A 25369-nucleotide genomic window follows, 5' to 3' on the forward strand; every position below is an offset into this window, starting at 1 on the left:
TAGCATTTAATTATCTACCATTTTTTTGTTGTTGTTAGTTTACAATGAAGGGTACATTCATCATATGTGCATATATACACACATGTTTTTTTAAAAAACACTTTAGGACACAAGTTTATGTTTAGACACAAATGCTTTGTATTATTTATGAACCGACTAGACCCTAGGTTAAGGTTACCATTTTCTGCAGAGCAGAGACACATACAAAACCTATTCAGAAGAGATTTCTACCCTTCACCCCCCCATGCATTTGTCTGTTAGCTCAAGGGATCCACAGAGTTCTGGTTGAATTTGTTATCAATATTAATTGACTACATTTGTGATATCATTGAACAAGGAACATTAGACTCTTAAGTGCAAATATTTCTGGCAGTGAAAGAGTGGGCTGAAACCGCTCCCCCCCACCATTCTTTGAAAATACAGGGAACAAAAAAAAGACCCAGAAATTCCTGGTGCTTTTCAACATAGTATAAAGGTCACTGACAATAGCCTACCTGTAGATGCTGATGTGTGACATTTAAACTGAATACAGGGAAAGCATGATAAGCATTAAAAAGAACTAGTTGCTTTTAAGATAATGCTGTTTACCAGATTATTTCTCTTTGGGAAAAAAATCTACTGTTTCATTTTATGTTGCTTGAGAAATATACATATTCAGTGCCTTTGAGAATGTGAATAAAGAATAGAATGTCTATTACTGATATTTAATCCACTGATTCATAAATAATATTTTTAAAAAGTGGCCTGGGCTGTCCAAACTGTCACCTGGGGAAATATTCTCTGGGAGATGTTTTCAGTTGTTATGTTTAGGTTAAAAAAAAAAAAAGCTGAGGTGTTTATGTTAGAATAGTTGGAAAAAACCAAGTCATTTACAACATTTTTGCCCACATAAAGGACACAGTGGGCTGGACTGATTTGATGTCTTTCTGTGAAATCGAATTGTTTAAGTGAATTTATGGAATTAATCCTGTATTAGCATTATGTTGTCAGAGTTGAATCTGAATCTGGGTGAGAGGTTAGTAAGGGTGGACTAAATAGTAAGAACTCCCAATTGAACCCTCAACTCCATTAGGGCTCATGAAGAACTGTGGAGACCAGGTAGGTGAGTAGAATCTATAGGATGAGTGAAAGAAAAAGGAATAGAAGAGCAGGATCTAGACTTCTGGATTCACTGATCTGAGTGATGGTCTGCTTTGTAGTTCTGGTATGGAACCTTTGATCAAAACCACCTGTCCTGGCCAGGCATGAAAATAATAGCTTGCATAAGTGTCTCACAAGAAGAGGTCCTGATAAAGGAACAGGAAACTAACAAGCTGCCACCAAAACCAAAGAGGCTAAAAGAGGTAGTTGACGCCAGCCCATGTGATGCCTGACTTCTCAGAAAGCCTTGAACTGGACTCCATCCTGACTGAGAGACGTGCTGAAGGGCTCTGAGTGGAGCCAAATACAGGCACAAGAAAGATGACTGACTCAAGACACACTGGAAACTAATCCCAAGACTTCAAGCCTGGAGGCAGAGCTGTCTTCCTGAGTTCTCTTAACCCAGGATCTCCCCTCTGGCACCCCTTTGCAATAAGGTCTTTTGCTTTGTCAGTACAGTACCTATGTCTCTTTGGATAATTCACTTCCAAGTGTTACATAGGAGCCCACTCTTGGGTACTCCCCCAGCAAGTCCAGAGATGGAATCAGGCGCAGGTTCTTTGCCCTTTGAAGCAGTGATTTTCAATGGCTGCTGTGCATTGTATCATCATCACCTGATCCAGCCCACATATGAAGCCAGGTAGTCAGCATCTCATGGGCTAGACCCCTGGCTCATTTAGGGCGTCAGGATCCCCAGGTGTTTCCAATGTGTAGCTGGGTTTGAGACTCGCGAGACCGGTGGGCTAGCTCGCGCGATAGTGGGCTTACTCGCGAGACTCTTAGGCTTTATAAGGTGTCGGGACCACAAAGGTAAGCTTGACTGCCCTTCCGGTTCTCCAAGGACTCAGTGCGGGAGGTGAGGCTGCATCTGCTGCCATCTTGTGCCTACAGGGGAGGTAAGTACTGACCACACGGGAGTGCAGACAGTGGAGTAGTTTGTGGCAGCCTGCTCCACCTGCATAGGACAGGAAGAGTGTTTCCCCGGGCGGGTCTCCCACATAGCAGGGGTGGGAGCCAGGCCTCAGAGCATCCATCATCCATTTCACTCTTAATCTAAGTGGCTAGAGGTACTGGGCAATGTCTCAGCACAAGTAACACCCATCCTTCTGAATTACAGAATGAAAAGCCATTCACACTTTTTACATTTCTAATGTGGCATCATAACCTAAATTGATGCATTCTTGCCAGCATCTGCTGGATCATAGAGAAAGCAAGAGAGTTCCAGAAAAACATCTATTTCTACTTTATTGACTATGCCAAAGCCTTTGACTGTGTGGATCACAATACACTGTGGAAAATTCTGAAAGAGGTGGGACTACCAGACCACCTGACCTGCCTCTTGAGAAACCTATATGCAGGTCAGGAAGCAACAGTTAGAACTGGACATGGAACAACAGACTGTTTCCAAATAGGAAAAGGAGTACATCAAGGCTGCATATTGTCACCCTGCTCATTTAACTTCTATGCAGAGTATATCATGAGAAACACTGGGCTGGAAGAAGCACAAGCTGGAATCAAGATTGCCGGGAAAGATATCAACAATTTCAGATACACAGATGACACCACCTTTATGGCAGAAAGTGAAGAGGAACTAAAAATCCTCTTGATGAAAGTGAAAGAGGAGAGTGAAAAAGTTAGCTTAAAGCTCAACATTCAGAAAACGAAGATCATGGCATCTGGTCTCATCACTTCATGGGAAATAGATGGGGAAACAGTGGAAACAGTGTCAGACTTTATTTTTGTGGGCTCCAAAATCACTGCAGGTGGTGACTGCAGCCATGAAATTAAAAGATGCTTACTCCTTGGAAGGAAAATTATGACCAACATAGATAGTATATTGAAAAGCAGAGACATTACTTTGCCAACTAAGGTCCATCTAGTCAAGGTTTTTCCATTGGTCATGTATGGATGTGAGAGTTGGACTGTGAAGAAAGTTGAGCACTGAAGAATTGATGCTTTTGAACTGTGGTGTTGGAGAAGACTCTTGAGAGTCCCTTGGACTGCAAGGAGATCAGCTCTGGGATTTCTTTGGAGGTAATGATTCTAAAGCTGAAACTCCAATACTTTGGCCACCTCATGCAAAGAGTTGACTCATTGGAAAAGACTTTAATGCTGGGAGGGATTAGGGGCAGAAGGAGAAGGGGACAACAGGATGAGATGGCTGGATGGCATCACTGACTCGATGGACGTGAGTCTGAGTGAACTCCGGGAGATGGTGATGGACAGGGAGGCCTGGAGTGCTGCGATTCATGGGGTCTCAAAGAGTCGGACACGACTGAGCAACTGAACAGAACTCATTTGGTCTTTTTTTGGCCTCTGGGTTTCAGCTAGTTTAGACCACAGGCTACTGAGTAGAAGAATAATTCCATGATGAGATATAATTTCTTTAGAAGACCCAGCCAGCACGGCAAATGTCAGTCAGTTAAATGGGGTGTGGGGAGGGAAAACTAACACAGTGTAATGTAGTATAAGTATTGACAGTTCAGTGTGTTTTCACTTGAACCTTGTATACAACATTGTAAGACTTCACCCTTTTTACAGGTAAGATCTTTGAGTTTAGAAATTTAACTAGGTGGGTCAGCTGGGAAAGTTTAAAGGCTATCAGACAATATTAAAACAATTGACTTGTGGATTAACTGGGAAGAGGTCATTGCTAGTTAACTATTGGGGTTTTCTCTTGCTTTCAGTATTATTCAACCCAAAGTTGCAAGCCATTTAATATTTTGGAAAACAACTATAGTCAGCTGGAATGATGGTCCAAGACCAGGAAAATTCATCTACTTGTACATTAAAGAAAATGAACCATTATAAAGATAGGGCTGAGAGAACTCTGAAAATGGCTATTCATATTAAAAAATTCTGGTACTGCTTGAATCCTTCATTCAACAGGAATTATCAGAGCAAATGGCATTTTAGACCAAATGGCCTAAAATGGTCTAAAACTTGTAGAGGCACACAGAACACTTTTGCATGTTGACTAGCCCAATATAAATGTTAAGTTAGCGTCAGCTGTTGTAACTGAGTCCCCCTTTAATTAGGGAAAGTCCCTGTATTGACTAAGACTCACACCTTGATTCCACATGCCAAACATTTACTGCATGCTTTACAGAGATAATCTCTTATCCTAACTATAACCTGGGCTTCCCTGGTGGCACAGTGGTAAAGAATCTGCCTGCAATCCATGAGACACAGTTTCAACCCCTGGGTCAGGAAGATCCCCTGGAGAAGGAAATGGCAACCCATTCCATTATTCTTGCCTGGGAAATCCCATGGACAGAGGAACCTGGCGGGCTATATTCTGTGGGTTTGCAAAAGAGAAAGACATGACTTAATGGCTAAACAGCTACTATCACCTAGTGATGAGGGACTAATATAATTCCCATTTTAGAGATGGGAAAAGAGAGCTTCAGAGATGTTAAGAACATTGTAACAAGTCATTCAGATGGCAAGTTGTGGAGCTGGGTTTCAAACCTGGGCATTGAGACTTCAGGAGTTTGGTTGTCCCTAAAGTTGGGTCCTTTTGAATGTTCAGATTCCAGAATTATGTGCTGTGAACAAATACATGATTTCTGTCTGGTTTCTGTGTTTATGTATACTACTACAAATTAGCATGAAAATGAAAATGAATGATGATAGTGATAATGAATGATAATGAAAAGTGAATATTTTAATTTAGTGAATGGGGCCCTAGTGGACTAAAAGACTTAGCTTCCAAACATTCATAAAGGTAAGTTTTATTCAATAGTACTTGACCTGGTATTTTCACATTATTTCCTGTTTCCGAACAAAGAAATCTTTCCTTCCCTGTTCAGAAATAATATACACACACTCACATACGTATGACCTTTTTGATTGCTTCTCCTGTTGGATCTACTGTCAGTATGCTCTTATCAAGTCTATGAGAGTTTCAGGAAGATTGTTTTTAATTTCAGCTTCAAATGAAATGATGCACAAAGGAACCCTGAGTCCTTTCCATCCCACCCAGTCCTTCCCCTGTCAAAGTCTGCTTTTGACTCCTACATCCAGGCAATGTTCGATGCATGACGTTGACAGCGTTGAACAGGAGGCAGCCATCCCTGCCCTTGAACTCAAATTCTGTTTCTGTCTTCCCCTGCTTTAGCCTTTCACTCATCTCTAACCATAGTTGGTGATTAAGAAAAACAAAACCAACAAACTTTGTTCTTGGTCTATAATTTTTCTAGTAGTGGACACACTTGTGTAGTATGACTTCACCTATTCTGTTACTTAGAGACATGGTAGGCAATTCTGGTGTAAGACTGTCTCTAAGTTTGGTCTTCTTTGGAAATATTCCATCTTTGGGGGATTTAAACTCAGTCAAGTTTGGATTCTCCCCTTCATCCTTCTGCTTGATACTTGTAGCTTCCCAAATAGCTGCACACTTCCAATGTGCTTTGGGAGGAACTGAATCTAAGACCCAGGTATGAGAAGAGTGAATTATCAGGGGCAAGAAATTCTAGACTGAGACTCATCATAGAATCAGGCCAAATGGAATTAAAATCTTCATATTGTACACTTCTGTTGAGCTTCGTCATTTTGTGGCCAAAAACTTCCTAATAGTGTCTTTTCTGTAGCATGTGGCTGTACAAAAATCAATGCTAATTTTAGGGGGAAGATGTACTGAAATCCACTGTGGGACTTCATACTAGAAATTATTACAGTGGAATGGCATTCCACAAACTCCTCAGCAGACATGAGTCACTGGCATAACAAAACATCTTCTGCTGATAAAATTTAAATTTTTTCTAAATCTAATAACATAAGATAGTAGGAACTTTAATGTTTTACTTTGTAATGAAATCTATTTGTAATTCTTTTTCAAACCCTTATGCAAACCTTTGATGTGACCTAAGTGTGATTTGAGAGCAGCCTTTTTATCACTGACATCACTGAGGCTGTAAGAGAAAAAGCCTGGAGCAGCAGCAGGTTGAATTATTAGTGTAGTGGGGATAAAGAATCATATAATTTGAAATACATAACTCTTATGGAATTTTTGTTTGAGTATTTTCCCCCTTACGCAGTCCTTCAACTTTAAGACTTGGCTGTGGGGTGACAGCAGACAGAGGCTGCTCAGCTCTGCTGGGAACCTTCTGAGAGACACAGGTTGGAATCCTCCCATTAAGAGGGGAAGAAGCTGGCCCACCACTCCAGTCCATTGTTGGTTGAGTGTGGCCTATGGAGCACAAACTGTGGCCTGTCCAGCTTGCACCCTTGACCTCCAGGGGTGCAGGAAGCTCTCATTATGTCTGGGAGTTGTTTGTAGATGACTGCTCAGTAGTAGGTGAGTGCATGTGTGCAGGGTGCCAATGAGCCAATTACAATAAGTCCTCTACAGACAAATAGTGCTTAAGTTCAAAAAAGTTAGCCCAGGTACCCAACTAACACAATTGACTACATAGTACTGAAATAGGTTTGTAATACTTCTCATAAAAATAATACATGAGAAACAAAACGTTTTAAATCTTATAGTACCTTGTAAAGTTCAATAGTACATACAACAGCTGGCATACAGAGGCTGGTACCAAGTGAACAGGCGGGAAGAGTTCCTGACTGGAGGAGGGAGGGGTGGTGGGAGATGGTGGAGCTGAAGGATCGTCAGCAATAGGGGGTGGAGACAAGCTGCAGTGTCACTCATGCCTGATGTTGATGGAATGTGAATTTCCATCTTTGAAAGTTTGCAACTTGAAGGTTTGTATGTAGGGGACTTACTATAGTCAAATCAGTTATTCAATAATGAATACTTACAGTACCCACCTGTACATAAGTTACTAATATCAGTTTGTTACGGCTGCTATAACGAAATACTGCAGCCTGGGTGACTTAAACAAGAGAGACTTATTTTCTCACAGTTTTAGGGGCTATAAGCCCAAGAAAGTGTTCGCTGGGTTGGCTTTGCTGAGGCCTGGCTCCTTGGTGTGCAGGTGGCTGTTTTCTTGCCGTTCTCGCGTGGTTTTTCAATCTGTGCCCAAGAATCCCTAGTGTCTCTCCCATCCCTAATCTCCTAGAAGGGCACCAGTCAGATGGGATTAGGACCTTCCCTAAAGGGTTTATCTTACCTTAATTACCACCTTCAAGGCCCTGTTTCTAATTAGTGTCACATTGTGAAGTATTGGGAGTATTGAAGTCCTGGGAGTTAGGACATCAGCATATGAATTTTGGGGGGAATACAATTCAGTCCATAACAACTGTCAGATGCATAAGAGAAATACAGGGTTATCCAGATCTTAGAGAAGTTTGTGTAATTGGGTCACTACTGAAAGATATTGGTCACTTTCCTGAGCAGTGGGCAATTTTTTTTATTTCTCTTGAGGGTGTTGAAGATTAAGCATAATTTTATGTACTGAGAGGCAGATTTTCTAGCTCTCTTCTGTTTTTGGAACTCATACCCCTGAGTAGAAAATTGGCAGATTTTTCAAGTAAGAAACTAAACACTGTAGGAAATAGAATATTGATGCTTGGAGTTTCTCCAAAGAAAAATCCAGTTGCTATCCTGATTATCTTACAAGTAGTATCTAGTCTCAAAAATTACTCAAAACCCAGAGCATCAGATTAGATTTTTAGTGTCTCATTCTACAGTGTCCACGGATAGCAAAGGACCGTGTGATAATTAAAGAAATCTAACAGGAAGACCAAACAAAACAAAATACAAGAGAAAATTGGCTTACCCAGTAGCTCAACTGGTAAAGAATCCACCAGCAATGCGGGAGAGCCCAGTTCAATTCCTGGGTTTGGAAGATCCCCTGGAGAAGGGAATGGCTACCCATTCCCTTGCCTGGATCCCCATGGACAGAGGAGCCTGGTGGGCTACAGTCCATGGGGTCGCAAAGAGTCTGATATGACTGAGCGAACTAAGCACAACAGGCAATGCAGACAGCACTTTAAAAAATGTATAAAAATATCTGAGAGATCAGAGGCTTATAAGTCAATGTTGAAAAAAATCCTGAAATAGAAAAGTTGAAATGAGAATGATCAAAAAATGAAATGCACAATAGGACAGAAATGATGGGACAGTTAACCAATCAGTCAGGACTTAGAATATCTACTAGTATATAAATAGAGAACAGAGGAAAAAAAAAAAAAACAGAAAATTTTCAAAGCAATAAGAGAACTTGCAGACAGTGAAGGGCCCACAGAGTACCCAGTACAATGAATAAAGAGACTCCCATGAAGAGATGTTATCTCAAAGCACTAACGATGAGAAATGTTCCCTTGGTATCTGTAATTTTCTTGAAGAGATCGCTAGTCTTTCCCATTCTATTGTTTTCCTTTATTTCTTTCCATTGATCTCCAAGGAAGGCTTTCTTATCTCTCCTTGCGATTCTTTGAAACTGCACTCAAATAGGTATATATTTCCTTTTCTCCTTTGCGTTTAGCTTCTCTTCTTTTCTTAGCTATTTTTAAGGCTTCCTCAGACAACCATTTGCCTTTCTTTTTCTTGGGGATGATCTTGGCATGGACCTAACAGAAGCAGAAGATACAAGAAGAGATGGCAAGAATACACAGAAGAACTATAAGAGCTTCATGACCCAGATAACCACGCTGGTGTGATCACTCACCTAGAGTCAGACATTCTGGAATGTGAAGTCAAATGAACTTTAGGAAGAAGCATCAATACAAACAAAGCTAGTGGAGGTGATGGAAATCCAGTTGAGCTATTTCAAATCCTAAAAGATGATGCTGTGAAAGTGCTGCACTCAATATGTCAGCAAATCTGGAAAACTCAGCAGTGGCCACAGGACTAGAAAAGTTCAATTTTCATTCCAATCCCAAAGAAAAGCAATACCAAAGAATGCTCAAACTACTGCAGGATTGCACTCATCTCACACGCTAGAAAAGTAATACTCAAAATCCTCCAAGCCAGGCTTCAACAATATGTGAACTGTGAACTTTCAGATGTTCAAGCTGGTTTTAGAAAAGGTGGAGGGACCAGAGATCAAATTGCTAACATCCGTTGGATCATCAAAAAAAAGAGTTCCAGAAAAACATCTGCTTTATTGACTATGCCAAAGCCTTTGACTGTGTAGATCACAACAAACTGGACAATTTTTCAAGGAATGGGAATACCAGACCACCTTACCTGCCTCCTGAGAAATCTGTGTGCAGGTCAGGAAGCAACAGTTAGAACTGGACGTGGAACAACAGACTGGTTCCAAATAGGAAAAGGAGTACGTCAAGGCTGTATATTGTCACCCTGCTTATCTAACTTAGATGCAGATTACATCATGGGAAATGCTGGGCTGGATGAAGCACAAGCTGGAATCAAGATTGCCGGGAGAAATATCAATAACCTCAGATATGCAGATGATACCACCCTTGTGGCAGAAATTGAAGAGGAACTAATGGACTTCTTAATGAAGGTGAAAGAGGAGAGTGAAAAAGTTAGCTTAAAACTCAACATTCAAAAAGGGAAGATCAGGGCATCCGGTCCCATCACTTCAAGTGAAATAGTCTGTCACTGTTTTCACTGTTTCCCCATCTATCTTCTTAGGCTCCAGAATCACTGCAGATGGTGACTGCAGCCATGGAATTAAAAGATGCTTGCTCCTCAGAAGAAAAGCTATAACCAACCTAGACAGTATATTAAAAAGCAGAGACATTACTTTGCCAAGAAAGGTCTGTCTAGCCAAAGCCATGGTTTTTCCAGTAGTCATATATGGATGTGAGAGTTGTGCTATAAAGAAAGCTGAGCACTGAAGAACTGATGCTTTTGAACTGTGGTGTTGGAGAAGACTCTTGAGAGTCCCTTGAACTACAAGGAGGTCAAACCAGTCAGTCCTAAAGGAAATCAGTCCTGAATATTCATTGGAAGGACTGATGCTGAAGCTGAAACTCCAATACTTTGGCCACCTGATGCGAAGAACCGACTCATTTGAAAAGATCCTGATGCTGGGAAAGATTGAAGGTGGGAGGAGAGGGGATGACAGAGGATGAGATGGTTGGATGGCATCACTGACTCGATGGACGTGAGCTTGAGCAAGGTCTCAGAGTTGGTGATGAACGGGGAGGACTGGCGTACTGCAGTCCATGGGGTTACAAAGAGTCTGACACGACTGAGCAACTGAACCAACTGAATGATGAGAACTTGCAGAAAGAAAACTAAAGGTGAATAACCTGGAGGAAAATGTGGTGTTGAACCCTGGAAGGTAGAAACTACTAGAGTGATCCCTTTTAATTCTGATGAAAAATGGTTTTTAGCCTGGAATTCAATTCTAAGCACAAACTGACAAAGGGAAAGGGAAGACATTTGCGATTATGGGAGAACCCAAAGCTCTTGCGCCTCCTGTAGTCCTTCTCAGGAAGCTGCTGAAGTAAACCTGGAAGACGTCAAGGTGGAGGATCAGGAAAGAATGCCTCCAACACAGTGAAAGAATGTGATAGAGAAAGCAGCCAGGAGAAAGTTCTCTAGACAAAGATGAAACTGATAGTTTATCTGATATATTTGTATAGAAAGTATTACTGAGATTAATTTTCCTGAGCTCTTGGAATATTGAACGATTATTGCCTCTAAAGTAGAAAAAAATACACAAGAAATGTTGCTGTAAATTATTGATTTAAAAACACCTACATTTACACAGTCATAGTAATTTAAAAAATATTGATTTATCTAAATACTGAGATAAAACCTCATTTGTAACATGGGGCAGAAGGAACTAGAGATAGTAGTTTAAGAGAACTAAATCCTCATCCTTATGAAAGGAATGTCTAAAATTGGTAAATTAAGAAATAGAAATCTGGGCATCTTATTCAGTAATATGGAGATAAATGGCATAAAAATTTGCTAAAATATAGCCAAGTGGTTGTGATGCAGCCAGGAAACTGCTATTTTTATAAAGTTTCATATTACTTTTTTGGGAACTATAATAAAAACATATAACACTAATAAGATATAAAATCAAGTAGAAGTTATGTGTACATACTTAAAAATGCATAGGTTAATAAACAGTTCATTTAAAATATACATAGATTTTAAGAATTAATATATAGCTTTATGTAGATGAAGATATGCCAACATGTTCTATTTATTTCTGCCAGCACTGTACTAAGCATTTTATATCACCTTAAGAGACCTTATTACCCCATTATAAAGACTGACAGTCTGAACCTACAGGAGTATATGTCTTGCCCAAAGCCACATAGCTAGTATGTAGTGCAGTGGTTCTCCAGCTTTAGGGATCATCTGGATGACCTGAAAGACTTGCTGAAACACACATGGATGGGTCTTACCCTCAGATTGTTACACTAATCTGGGAAGGGGCCAAAACAAAAGATCCCAGGTGATGCTGATACTACTGGTCCAGGGATCAAATTTGAAAATGGTTGAACTTGAAGTGGTATTGGGAAGTGAAAGTGGGTGTCTCCAACTCCAATCACTTACATAGTACTCCTTATCGAAAGCCACATAGAATAGGGAATATTGGCTGAATTGACACATAAGCTGAGGGAAGAATTTGCCCCAGAGAACTGTCATGGAATGAACAGAGACATTTTAAAACAGACTCTTAGACCAAATACGTTAAGTGGCACAGACTTCTGAACATCATAAAAATGGTTTGACCTCATTCCTAAATAGAAGTTAGGCATTTTGGGGAATTCCCTGGTGGTCCAGTGGTTAGGACTTTGTTGGGAGCCCAAGTTCAGTCCCTTGTCAGGGAACTAAGATCCCACAAGCTGCCTGGCACAGCCAAAAAAAATAAAGTATAAAACAACAACAACAAAAAAAACCCCAGCTATTTTAGCAGACAGTACTAATGGGGAGAATTCTAACTGGCCCAAGTGAATTACGATTGTGTTATACCAGTTGCTAGTGATTGGTTTACAGTGAGGCATGTGACACAATTCTGGCCAATGAGATCTAAAAGGAGGTCTGATGGTGGATTTCTGGGAAAGATTCTTAGTAAGACACTTTAAAGAAGAGATGCTATCATGTCTGGTTCTGATGTCTACAACAGTGGCAACAATTTGTGCCCAGGAGGGAGAGTTGTTCTCAAGACAAAGCTGCAGTCTTATTCAAAAGTTGTGCAGAAAGATGAATTCTTGGTGATACTGAGGGAACTGCTGAATTAAGCAAACATGGAACTGTCTACATCTGGATATTTTTGACACGTGAGAAGAAATTTTCTCACTCTTTTAGACAGCCAATTTAGGTGCGTGCATCTGTAGGCATCCCAAATGACAGGTGAGAAGTATATACAGATATGTCTGAAAGAACTGGAACGTTAGTGAAAGACAGAATGAGGAGTGATTTGGTGGGAGGGTGGGGGAGCGGAAACAAGGAAGTTCAGTCGGAGCAGCAAGGCCTGGCTGCTGAGTCCAGGTGTAACACCCTTCTTCCTCCCCACCATGGACATAGCTTCCCCTGAATGCCTGTGCCTTCTGAAAAGGAGGGGCAAATAATACTGTAGCTCAAGATAATATTACAGCATTGTTGTGGTTCACTTGTGTCCAACTTTGCAACACCATGGACTGTGGCCTGCCATTCTCTGTCCATGAGATTTTCCAGGCAAGAATACTGGAGTGTGTTGCCATTTCCTTCTCCAGGGGGACCTTCCTGACCCAGGGATCGAAACTGTGTCCTCTGTATTGACAGGCAGATTCTTTACCGTCTGAGCCATTAGGGAAGCCCAATATTACTGCATAATAACACTATGATGCAGTGTTATAATGAAACATTATTTTAATACTCGAATGTACATGATAATACATAACAGTTGAGATATTTCTGTGAAGGGAGTTAACTGATCTAGAGAGTTACCTGCTATGAGGACCGTTTGTCATAGGTAGCCTATTCTGTTAATTACTTATTATCATGTAACAAACCACTCTCAAATTTAATGGCTTAAAATAACAAACAGTTAAATGACTTGTGACTCTGTGGGTCAGCAATTTAGGCTGGCCCCAGCTGGGTGGTTCTGATATTGGCTGGGCTGCCTCACACGTCTCTGGGGAATTGCAGGCCACTTGGGTGGCCCTGCTCCTGGGAGTTGGCCAGCCGTCACCTGGGCTAACAGGGGTGACTGGTCATGTGATGCCTCAGATCCCAGCCCTTAGCTGGGCTTTTGCTTTTGGTTGTAGAGGGCAGGTAAGATACATGTCACCTTGGCTATATTTTATTTGCCAAAGCAAGTTGCGAGGTGAGTCCAGATTAACAGGCCAGGGAAATAGATTCCATCTGTTACTGAAAATGTCATGGATAAAGGAAGAGGGGGCTGGAGAGACGACACCATGTCCACAAGTGGCCTGCCACACATTTCTAGTGGAAAACTGAGCAGGGAACCATCTGAGAGATGGGCAATAAGCAGCTACTGCAGATGTGTGAGCAAATGCTGATTGTATGGGAGATGAAATACCCATGGGGTCATGGACCACAGTCAGCTTCAAACTTCTGAAAGGCTAGGATAGCACCTGGGCAATAACAGCTGTGTCTGGCAGAGGAACATCCCTATGAGAGGACAGGTGGCTGAGGCTGCGCTAAGGTACCTTGTCAGGAAGTCAGGAGAAGGGGAAGAACATGAATGAGTATTGTTGTGAGTAACACTCAACAGCGATTTCCAGAGAAACAGGAGGCGACTGTGCCAGGGGAGTGGTGGGATGGTGGACTATGGCTGTGTTAGAATGGCTGGGAGCCATGGTGATTTCAGCATCAGTGTGTCACATTTGTATCTGCCGCTTGTCTGATAGAGACGTAGCGACTGTGCTCAGATGCTGCCTGCCAGGCTCCTCTGTCCGTGGGATTTCCTACGCAAGAATAATTGGAGTGGACTCCCATTTCCTCCTCCCGGGGATCTTCCTGATTCAGGGATTGAACCTACATTTCCTGCATTAGCAGGTGAATTCTTTACCACTAGTGCCACCTGGGAGGCCCAGAGGCATAGTGATTGCTCATAGGAAATGGTATGGTTCTGATGCTAACCTGGAGTCCTCTTCAGATGGGTTAATCACGTGCAGCCCAGGCTTGCATCTGTCCAGGACCTGCCTAGACTCTCCTTGTTGGCCCTCCTGGCTCCAGGTTACCCCCTCTTCAGGAGTCTCTGCTCTTGGACTTCAGACTCTTTCCCAATGGTATCGATTTCTCAGACACCTTAAGCTGAAGATTCTGAAATTCATACTTTAAGTACAAGGTTGACATTTTATATTCCAGTGATCTCTGTTTTCTGATCAACGTATATCTGTGGGGCCAAAACTGAGGGAGCTGGCCTCTCCTATATTGTGTCCTCCCTAGGACTGTATTTCCATGTGAGGATGCTGCTGCCATGATTTGGGCTCTGTCCTGATGTTTTCTGTATGTACAACAATAAATTGGAAGTGTTCGGGAGTTGACCTTATTCTTGGATGTCTGGAGAGAGGCTCCCCTGGGAAGGCATTGACTGCCTCTTTCACTATGCAAAATCACTGACTGTTTACATCAGCTTATCAAACATGATTTTACTTTCTTCACTTCTTTATTCTCCCATTTAACTATATTGTCCAGTGTGGGTTACACTTAGAATTTAGTTGGGGTAGCTAACATATAGGAACTGATAAAATAATTCCAAGCTGATTACCTTGCCGGTGTTGATGGAAAAGCGTGGCAGGGGAACGTCATAGGGCATTGTCCTTGTAGGAAGACTAATATGTGAACAGTACATGGGAAAATGGATGGGGCAAGAGGGCAGGGAGAACATTCTAGACAAATCTTCAACTTAAAGACTAAAAATAATGTCTTTAAATTTTTTAAAATGTGTACATACATGTAAAATTCAAACTAAAACTTCAGCGCTCTTACTCCATTTCTTAGAGGAAAGGTGAATTGTAACATACGAAACATAAGATACTCCTAGGCTAGTAAAAAAGATTAATAACTTAGTTCTGTTTTTTTTTTTTAACCATAGTATCAAAAGTTTCTGTGCACAAAAGTTTTTCAAATAGTAAATTATTTACTAAGCATTCAGTAAATATTCCTTGGTGTTAAAAATGATTCAGGCTTGATTCAGGCTGTCCTATTTTCTGATAGGGTAAATTTTGAGAGAGATGGCATTTAGGGAGAACCTTTCATCAGCAATCATCATTTTATGTTTTGAATTGAGTCATATCCTGTTTCAGAAGTTCCAGGAATATAGTTCATGAATGTGAATTATGTGCGAAAATTTTGTAGGGGAAACATATTTGTGTTAGAATATATATTTAGATCGATGGATGGACAGATGACATACAGATAGATACAAGCTCATCTCAGCAAACCCCTAGGATAGTGGCAAAAGAGGGTCAGCGAAGAATGTTAAATTTCCTTGGGCGGGGCGGTGGGAGAGAGTGGCTGAGATAGTGCCCAGAGAAATTTGCCTGTGTTAAGTAAGGCTAATATATCAGGTTTCCCAGAGTATGACAAAGATGAATGGGGTGGCCCTACTCTGGCAGAAGCTTCAGTTGAAGTGATGTGGCCCCAGGACTTTCAACATTGTGGGTATATATCTTCAGGCAACCAAAGGAGGACTGTCTGCAGCATGGGATGTTCATGCAGTCTTTTCATCTGCCTGTAACCCAAGTTCTCCAGCTTGTTCAGAGCCCCCTGCCCATCTCCTTTCCTCTTCTTTCTATATCTGTTTGTTTTTCTGTTAAATTTGGGGAGGGGGTGGTGGATAACCATAAATATCTTCTTAAAAAGCCAGAAATCTCTACTTTTCCCTTTATCATTTTCTATAAACAAAAGCTTACTGTTTACTGAGAAGACAGTTAAGGAATTTAATTAGTATTTTGAAATTCAAATCAAGGTCATCGGCAATCAAAATATGACAAATGTTATAAAAGACTTGTGTTAAGATACAAAAGCGTAGTCTTTGCAGTAAAACTTCCTTTTATCTTTCTGCATTCTTGATTTCCTAGACTGATTTATGTTTTAACTTAGTCTCTAGTTTTTACCCCTAATCTAGAGATCATCTTTCATCTTTATTCAGTGAAGAGTACCTTTTGCATGACTTGACGTAATGCTTTTCAATCTTACCATCAGTAAATTATCAGATTCTCTGAATGTGCTACTTTTAAATATTTCACTTATTTTAGGATTTCAAAAAGTTTATTATGTTATACAGAAGTTTATATTTGCCATGAAGTATCACAATATGAAAAGTTATCTTTTTTTAATTTTAGAAAGTTTTATACATTTGTTTATACATTTCAGGGCTTCCCTGGTAGCTCAGATGGTAAAAAATCCACCTGCACTGTGGGAGACCTGGGTTTGATACCTGGGTTGGGAAGATCCCCTGGAGAAGGAAATGGCTACTCACTTCAGTATTCTTGTCTGGAGAACTCTCTAGACAGAGGAGCCTGGAAGGCTACAGTCCATGGGGTCAAAAAAAGTTGGACATGACTGAGCAACTTTCACTTTATGCATTTCAAGCATTTTCCAGTTTTGTTTGCAGTTTATTTGCTTACCAGGGCTCTCGTTTATGAAGTCTTTTAAAACATGGATCATGGAGCTTTAGTCATTACTTTGGGGATGTTACATTTTCTAACTCTCCTCAAAGAAATGACTCACATTGGATTACATTCTAGGGTATTAAATTATGAATGGTTTCTAAGGCTTCACACTTCCTCTTTCTCTTATTATCTTTGACATGAATCTCCTGTAACTGAATAACTGTAGTTTGAGATGGTGATAGAAATTTTAGGTTCACAGTCTCTTAATTGCCTACCCAAATCTGTGGTAGGCAAAAACAAAGTGTTGAAAACTGACAAATATTTCATAACTCTCTTGGTAGCAGAACTGACCTGTTCTGAGCTCCTTCAGTGGTAAAACCAAACCTGAAATGACATGAGGCTATTTACAATCTTGTCTTTAATCCCACTGAGTATAAATATTTATGTGTTTCACTGAAAAAATATCAATGTTTACTTATGGGGTGATCTCCCAGATGCTGCTGGAGTTATCTATTTCTATGAAATAGAAAAATTTTAAATATACATCTCTGCACTTTCTAAAATCTGACTTCTGAATTCCAAACACATCCGGTTCCAGGTATCAAAGCATAATTTTCAAAAAAAAAGACTCTTCATAAATATAAAATGAACACATGTCAAAGATTTTATTCAGCTCATTAATTGATGAGGAAACCAGTAAGATGGTAAGCCTGGTTCAAAGGAGAGTTGGGAGAATAAAGATCTCTATAGTCAGACAGCCAAAGGAAAACTGAAATAAATGTGTGTGACTAGATTAAAAAATGGTTAATGGCTTACCAATTATGAACTTAATTCAAGAGGAGTCTTCAAATTTTCATGTGATTTCAAAGTATCAGTACTTTGACTCAATATTAAATAACAAAGTCAAATACATAGGTGTATTCTCCAAGATATTTATATAATCCTTAGTTAAATAATGACATTGAAAGGACATGTGGGGACTTCCCTGTCAGTCCAGTGCCTAAGACCCCATCCTTAGGCACGTGGGAGCCCGGCTTCCAACCCTGGTCAGAGAACTAGATCCCACATGCCACAGCTAACACAATTAAGACCTGGTGCCGACAAACAAAAAAAAAATTTTTTAAGGACATGCTGTTATCCTTAAGTTTTATTTCCAGTTTTTGGATATTTTTTCTCAACTCCTTTCTCAGTCTCCACTATGACCATAAATAATTTCTAAAGCTTATTCTTAAGAGCAACAAGAGGTAGTCTTATGAATTTTGGCCCCATTCTTTACACAGGTGGAGTGAGATGTGTATGTTAACATACAGAAGCCTCTTCTGGCATATAGTCCTTTGCAAACTAAGATGGAGAAGATGTAAGAAATTGGACTCATAAAATTTTGTCCTGAATATACCTGCCTGTTCTGCCTGTGCTTCCTCAGAGCACAGAGTGCCTCATTCCTGATCTTTGTCTGAAACTCCTTTCACGGTATGTTGAAGGCCAGTGACAGCAGTGGTTAGTGACTTCACTGAAAGAAAGTGAAAGTGAAAATAGCTCGAGTCTTGAGTATACAGTCCATGGAATTCTCCAGACCAGAATACTGGAGTAGGTAGCCATTCCCTTCTCCAGGGGATCTTCCCAACCCAGGGATTGAACCCAGGTCTCCCACACTGCAGGTGGATTCTTTACCACCTGCGCCACCAGGGAAGCCCAGTGACTTCGTTACTGTAGACAGTACAAGGGACACTTTTTATTTACAGCTCTGTTTCTTGGGCTTGCCTGGTGGTGCAGGTGGTAAAGAATCTGCCTGCAATGCAGGTAACCTGGGTTTGATCCCTGGGTCATAGAGATCCCTTGCAGAAGGGCATGGCTACCCACTGCAGCATTCTTGCCTGGAGAACCCCATGGACAGAGGAGCTTGAAGGGCTACAGTCCATGGGGTCACAAAGAGTAGAGCACGGCTGAGTGATTAATGCACTCTGTTACATGCTTTTCTCTAGAGAGTAGGAAGCCAAAGCTAAGAATCTCTCATGAAATTTCACTTGTAGTACCTGTAAGGTGGGGTGAAGTCCCATCTCATAGATATTCCCACCATTTTATCAGGTTCTCTTAGCAAGTGACCTTCCTTACCACTGTGAGACTGGACCTTTCTAAGCAGTAGAATAGTTTCCAGGCCAGCTTTCCTGGGAAGGAATGGTAAACATTATCTCCACACATCAATAGTTATTTTTATTGTTTGTTTTGTATTCTTTTAATCATCATTATACCATATCAAATAAGGATTCTTACATGACACTCTAGGTATGGTTGTGGTTACCCAATTAGTACAGTTATACCTTAGTAAGGAGAACTGACTTTCTTTACTAGGAGAGAATCTATGCAAATAACCATGCTCCCATTAAAAGCAAGAAGAGCAAAGAGGCATTTTTTAAAAAATTACAAGTAGAGACTCTGAAAATCATTTGAATTCTGTGGGTCAATAAGAATTGGATATCATTTGTCAAATGATCCAATCTGTAGAAGCACAGTCTGCTAATTTGAGAGAGCTTTTCTCATATACTGACTAGAAAATAGAACGCTACAAATAATACTAAATATATTCCAAAATAAATAATGACAATTACATTTCTCTCATTGGTTCATTTAGTCTGCTGTAATTAAGTTTTGCTCAACTCCCATGAAATTGTCAGCTTCTGGGACAAAGGGTTTTAAAAATCCTGACTGCCTTCAGGAATAACTAGCTAAGTGACACCATCTTTAAGCTCCAAAGCCTGATCTGTGAGTTTTGACCTTGGAATCTCTGATATAGACTTTTCTAGGAGTTGGCTGAGATCATCTTTCTTTGTTGTGGAAGATACAAACTCATGCCGGTAGACTATAGCAGAATCTTCAGGCAAGCATCCTGGTAGGACAGAAGCCTGTTTGATTATGAGGGTAGTTGCTGTGATTCATTTATCACAGCAGCCAATAATGTAAAAATACAAGAGGGTAAAATTCTCTACTGCAATAAAATATAGTGTTTGAATTTGATCAGTGTTACTCCTGAGTAAGGATATATAAAGCAGATTGAGGGTATTTATGAATTTCTAGGGTCTTTCCATCAGTTCTGTGAGATCATGGCATCTCACAGTATGGTATCACTAGTATCACATAGGGAGGCTTATATAAAGGTCAGATTGTTGAGCCCCACCTGGAGAATTTCAGGTAGGTAGGTCTGAGGTGGGTGTCTAGAATTTTTTTTTTTTTTTAAGAAAAATTTATTTATTTGGCTGCAGCAGGTCTTAGTTATGGCACGTGGGCTCTTCTACTTGTGGCCTACAAACTTAGTTTCAGATTGTGGGATCTAGTTTGCTGACCAGAGATGGTACCCAGGACCCCCTTGCATTGAAAGAGTGGAGTCTTAGCCACTGGACCACCAGGGAGGTCCCTGAGAATTGGTATTTCTAATGTGGGGGAAAAGAACTTTGCTCTATCCTTTAGGTTCTTCTGGCAGGTCTAAGAATTAAATTGACATCAGACATTAGCAGGAGAAAGTCAAATTTAATTATGTATGTACAGGGGTGGAGGGGGTTCCATTGAAACTTATATACCATTTAAGGAAAGAGGGGGGGTGGGGATCTGGGACTTCAGAGGGAAGGCACTCAATTCACAGAGATGGTAAAACAAATATTTGATAACCAAACATTTGTTGATGCCATTCAGAGACAGTAGGGCACTGAAGGCTGGTCTTCAGCTCCTTTTACCACACCTTACCCATAATCTGTAGATTTCTTTTGTGACAGGGCTCTTCCTGGACCAGGAGCTTTATATAAATTATTTTAGGCAGTGAAGGGAAAGGTTAAAAAACAAAAAAACAAGACTTCCTGAGTTGCCTGTTCATTAAAAGTAATCAGCCTAAAATAAACTTCATGCCAAAGAGACATATTTTGGGGTGACAAATTTTGTTCCCCTTTGTGAACAAGATCCCCAGTAATACTATTGCTGCCAGTGGTCAGGGGATCATACTTTGAGAAACACTGTAAAGGGTGTAATCTGAAATACTTTTATTAATATTATATCTTATCCACATTCATCCTTTGATTTTACAACTTTCAAGAATGTCCCTGTAATAGTGTCGAGGTAATTGAGAAATATAAAGCACCCAAAACACACTCTTATCATTTCGAGGGGCCTTCCTCTTCTAATGTTTGCTTAGTCACTCCGTCATGTCTGGCTCTTTGTGACCCAATGGACTATAGCCTGCCAGGCTCCTCTGTCCATGGGATTCTCTAGGCAAGAATACTGGAGTGGGTAGCGATTCCCTTTTCTAGGGGACCTTCCCAACCCAGGGATTGAACTGGGGTCTCCTGCACTGCAGGCAGATTCTTCACCTACTGAGCTACGAGGGAAACTCAAGGCAAAAAGACATATTTGTGGTTATGCAGAGGCTGAATGGGAAATTGCAAAATTATTTCTTTAAAAAAAATCTGGAAGTTTATGTCTTTTGTAAATATGAGTTTTGATCTTAAGTCCAAGCTAAGAATTATTAGATGTCTTACCTGGTTAAGACAGGCTTAATGGATTCTTGAGATAAAATCCAAATACTTGACTACCTATTTAATCAATGTAACTTTACAATATTTCAAAATGAATGCAGTAGAAGGTAACATGCCCATAGGGGATTGTGGACGGTAGGGTTCCTGTTCATGGAAGGACCTGCCCAGCAGTCAGTAGGCAGCCTCAAGCTTTCAGCTCCCAAGAACTTTGCTCAGATGCATAGAGCTGCCTTTTCCAACTTTTCGTCTTCCAGGGTGGCTCAGATCCAGTGATCCCAGGTGGAAAGGCCTCACATCTTGGTCCAACTCTGAACACTTTGAGCCATATATGTTCCAGGGTTGCCCAGGGGGTTGGCTGAAGTGTTGTGGGGCCTGCATACTTTAACTCCTGCCAGTTCTGTACTCTGCTTCTATCTTGACACTATCTGCTCAAGTGGAACCCAGCCTCCTTCACACCTTAACACCCTCGCAAGTGAGTACACTTTGTCCTCTATTATTTTTTGTTAAATCGAGGACAAAATGAAACAATGCAAAGCACAGAGAATTACTCTGGTGAGTGTGGGATCCTATTTGGACAGGTTACACTAAAAAAGTAACCATTTACTATCCATTGTTATGACTAAGTACTTCAAGACCAGTTGTTATAATAGCAAGCCAAGTTCTGTTTCATATTAATACAATATTTGTCAGTAAGGGTTTTCAAATTAACTTGAGCTCATCAAAACTAAGCAAGCTGTCAATTTTAACATTTCATTCTTTTCAGACTCAGGTATTTTAAACCAAGGTAAATGAAATTCGGTTCCCTCTAAATGTCTACAACTTGCTATACAAATTCAAATTTTGTTCTCCATTAGGCTTTTTCATATTCTGGAACACAGATACTTTCCAACAATACTTTTCTGATTTTCCTGAAAAAACATTTGCATCCCATAACTTGCGTATTCGGTTGTATTTTTCTGCTCCTAAGTGCTCCAAATAAGCTTACTTCTATTTTGCTGAGAGGTAGGTAATTGATAATTTCTTATCTTATAGTTTAGCAAACAATAAGCATGACTCAGTTCCTATAGCTACACATAATAGCGTTGTACATCGTTAAAGTGGCAAGGATGAACACATCCAATAATATCCAAAATTATAATCACTCTATAGTAAAGAAACTAAAGGCACATATAGTAAACCTGTGCTTGAATTTCAGCATTATTTTACTTGGAAATTATTCAGGTATCTGAAGACTATACAGTAATTAACTCTACAGTCAGTTCGAGATTTTTTTTAGTTAATGAAGGATATAGGGAATTATGTTTAAGCTGAAATGCTACAGAACATAATTACTGTTCATATAAAAAAGTTTATCAGAATTATAATTTATTTTATTTTTTACATTTTTTCATAATCTTTAAAATATAATGGAGTAGTATAAGCTTTTGATCAAAAGTGAGTGAAGACTCATGTTTGGGAATGCATGTAAGAATTAAAGATTTTAAAATTTAAAAAATAAAAAACTAAAAAAAAAAAAAAAAAAAAAAAAACAAAAAAAAAAAAAAAAAAAAAAAAAGTGAGTGAAGAAGCTTAGGAAATTCATGAAAACAAAATCAAATCTCTAAAATGTATTTTTATATAATCCCGAATTCTGATATAATCACAGGAAAGATATATCACTGTTTTCATAACCAAAACTATCAAGACAGTCTCATTTTCCCAGTGGTTCAACTTGATTATATGAACTTGGATTCTTATATAATCATACTTTTGGAGTAGTGATTTATTTGTTTTATCTTCAAAAGCTATCCCATTTAAAATTCAGTTTTATTTTCTCGAGAAATTTTAGGAATGGTTCACTCAAGTAGGTGTTAATGTCTCTAAACCCACACAAAACAGAGTCCCTTTATTTTGAGACTCTGCCATGAATGTATTAATAACTTCCAGAGGCAGGACAATATTTCAAAATTTACACAATGAAGAGCTTAAGGCTTTCTCTCAACCTTAGATACACAGATCCATATTTCACTAAAACTCTCTGAGCCATAGGTCAAAACAGAAACAACAAACTGGCCAGTTTCTCTCTCCAAGAGCTGTTTTCCTTTTTAATGTGTACAAAATATTGTTTTAATTGATGTGAACACATAGAGACAGACAAAAAGTTCTTCTCTGCCTCCCTGACAGAAAGCAAACTCCCATCTCAATACAAATGACACACTGTCAACCTCACAACCAGACCCCCATTGCTTCCGGTGGAGAATAGTACATTGGTAGTGCACAAGCTAGAATCAGATCTGAATGTGGCCAAGGACCAGAAGTGAAACAAAAGCACAGGCAGGAAGAGTCAGCCAGTCTGCTGCTGCTTGAGATCGGCTGTGGGAGCCAAGGGAAGGTGGGCCTGGGCTCACAAAGCCCAAGAAATTGCACTTCTTGATCAATGCAGTTTAATTGGCTTTGGCAGGTAAGTGCATCTAAGCATCTCAATAGAACCTTCAAAACTGCCAGAGCACAAGTGTCAAAAAATTAAATGTGACTCATAGATATATTAAATACATATTAATGATCTTATTCAGCCCGTTGCTTAATAAAGAGATCGCTAAGATGGTATGATGGCTCAGGAGAGCTTAAAAAATGAAGTCAGATCAAAGAAAAACAGGATGAATCTGCTTGTAGATGCAAATCTGGTTAATGGATTACAGGGCACACAGCTCTAACTTTTGGGATTACCTTTCCTATGGATAGAAATCTACAAGTTTACATGTAACGTCACAATGTCCAGTCTAGTTAAACATTAAAAAGATACTTTATATACTTTAATATTCCTTGGGTTGAGCCAGTTAAACAGTAGGGTTGAAATGCATATGGTTATCCTCTTTATTTCTAAATTCTGGTGACTTTAAATTAGCAAAGTTCCTATAAGAGACTAGGGATCTGAATTTACTTTGGCAACTTTGGCTCTATCATTATTCAGTCAGCTTCTATGACGTATTGGTTTGTGACTCAGTCTATAAAGTTACTTCTTCCCACCATGATATATGTATTATCAAAATTAAATGAGCTTAAGTTGCCAGTAAGCACTTCAAATCCTAAAGGATGATGCTGTGAAAGTGCTGTAGTCAATATGCCAGCACATTTGGAAAACTCAGCAGTGGCCACAGGACTGGAAAAGGTCCGTTTTCATTCCAATCTCAAAGAAAGGCAATGCCAAAGAATTCTCAAACTGCCACACAACTGCACTCATCTCACATGCTAGTAAAGTAATGCTCAACATTCTCCAAGCCAGGCTTCAGCAATACGTGAACTGTGAACTTCCAGATGTTCCAGCTGGTTTTTAGAAAAGGCAGAGGAACCAGAGATCAAATTGCCAACATCCACTGGATCATCCAAAAAGCAAGAGAGTTCCAGAAAAACATCTATTTCTGCTTTATTGACTATGCCAAAGCCTTTGACTGTGTGGATCACAATAAACTGTGGAAAATTCTGAAAGGGATGGGAATATCAGACCACCTGACCTGCCTCTTGAGAAACCTATAAGCAGGTCAGAAAACAACAGTTAGAACTGGACATGGAACAACTGACTGTTTCCAAATAGGAAAAGGAGTATGTCAAGTCTGCATATTGTCACCCTGCTTATTTAACTTCTATGCAGAGTATATCATGAGAAACACTGGGCTGGAAGAAGCACAAGCTTGAATCAAGATTGCTGGGAGAAATATCAATAACCTCAGATATGCAGATGACACCACCCTTGTGGCAGAAAATGAAGAGAAACTAAAAAGCCTCTTGATGAAAGTGAAAGAGGAGAGTGAAAAAGTTGGCTTAAAGCTCAACATTCAGAAAACGAAGATCATGGCATCTGGTCCCATCACTTCATGGGGAATAGATGGGGAAACAGTGGAAACAGTGTCAGACTTTATTTTGGGGGGCTCCAAAATCACTGAAGATGTTGATTGAAGCCATGGAATTAAAAGACGCTTACTACTTGGAAGGAAAGTCATGACCAACCTAGACAGCATATTAAAAAGGAGAGACATTACTTTGCCAACAAAGGTCCATCTAGTCAAGGCTACGGTTTTTCCAGTAGTCATGTATGGATGTGAGAGTTGGACTGTGAAGAAAGCTGAGCACCGAAGAATTGATGCTTTTGAACTGTGGTGCTGGAGAAGACTCTTGAGAGTTCCTTGGACTGCAAGGAGATCCAACCAGTCCATTCTGAAGGAGATCAGCCCTGGCATTTCTTTGGAAGGAATGATGCTAAAGCTGAAACTCCAGTACTTTGGCCACCTCATGCGGAGAGTTGACTCATTGGAAAAGACTCTGATGCT

The sequence above is a fragment of the Ovis aries genome, chromosome 23 (assembly GCF_016772045.2).
Source record: "Ovis aries strain OAR_USU_Benz2616 breed Rambouillet chromosome 23, ARS-UI_Ramb_v3.0, whole genome shotgun sequence".
Taxonomy (NCBI): domain Eukaryota; kingdom Metazoa; phylum Chordata; class Mammalia; order Artiodactyla; family Bovidae; genus Ovis; species Ovis aries.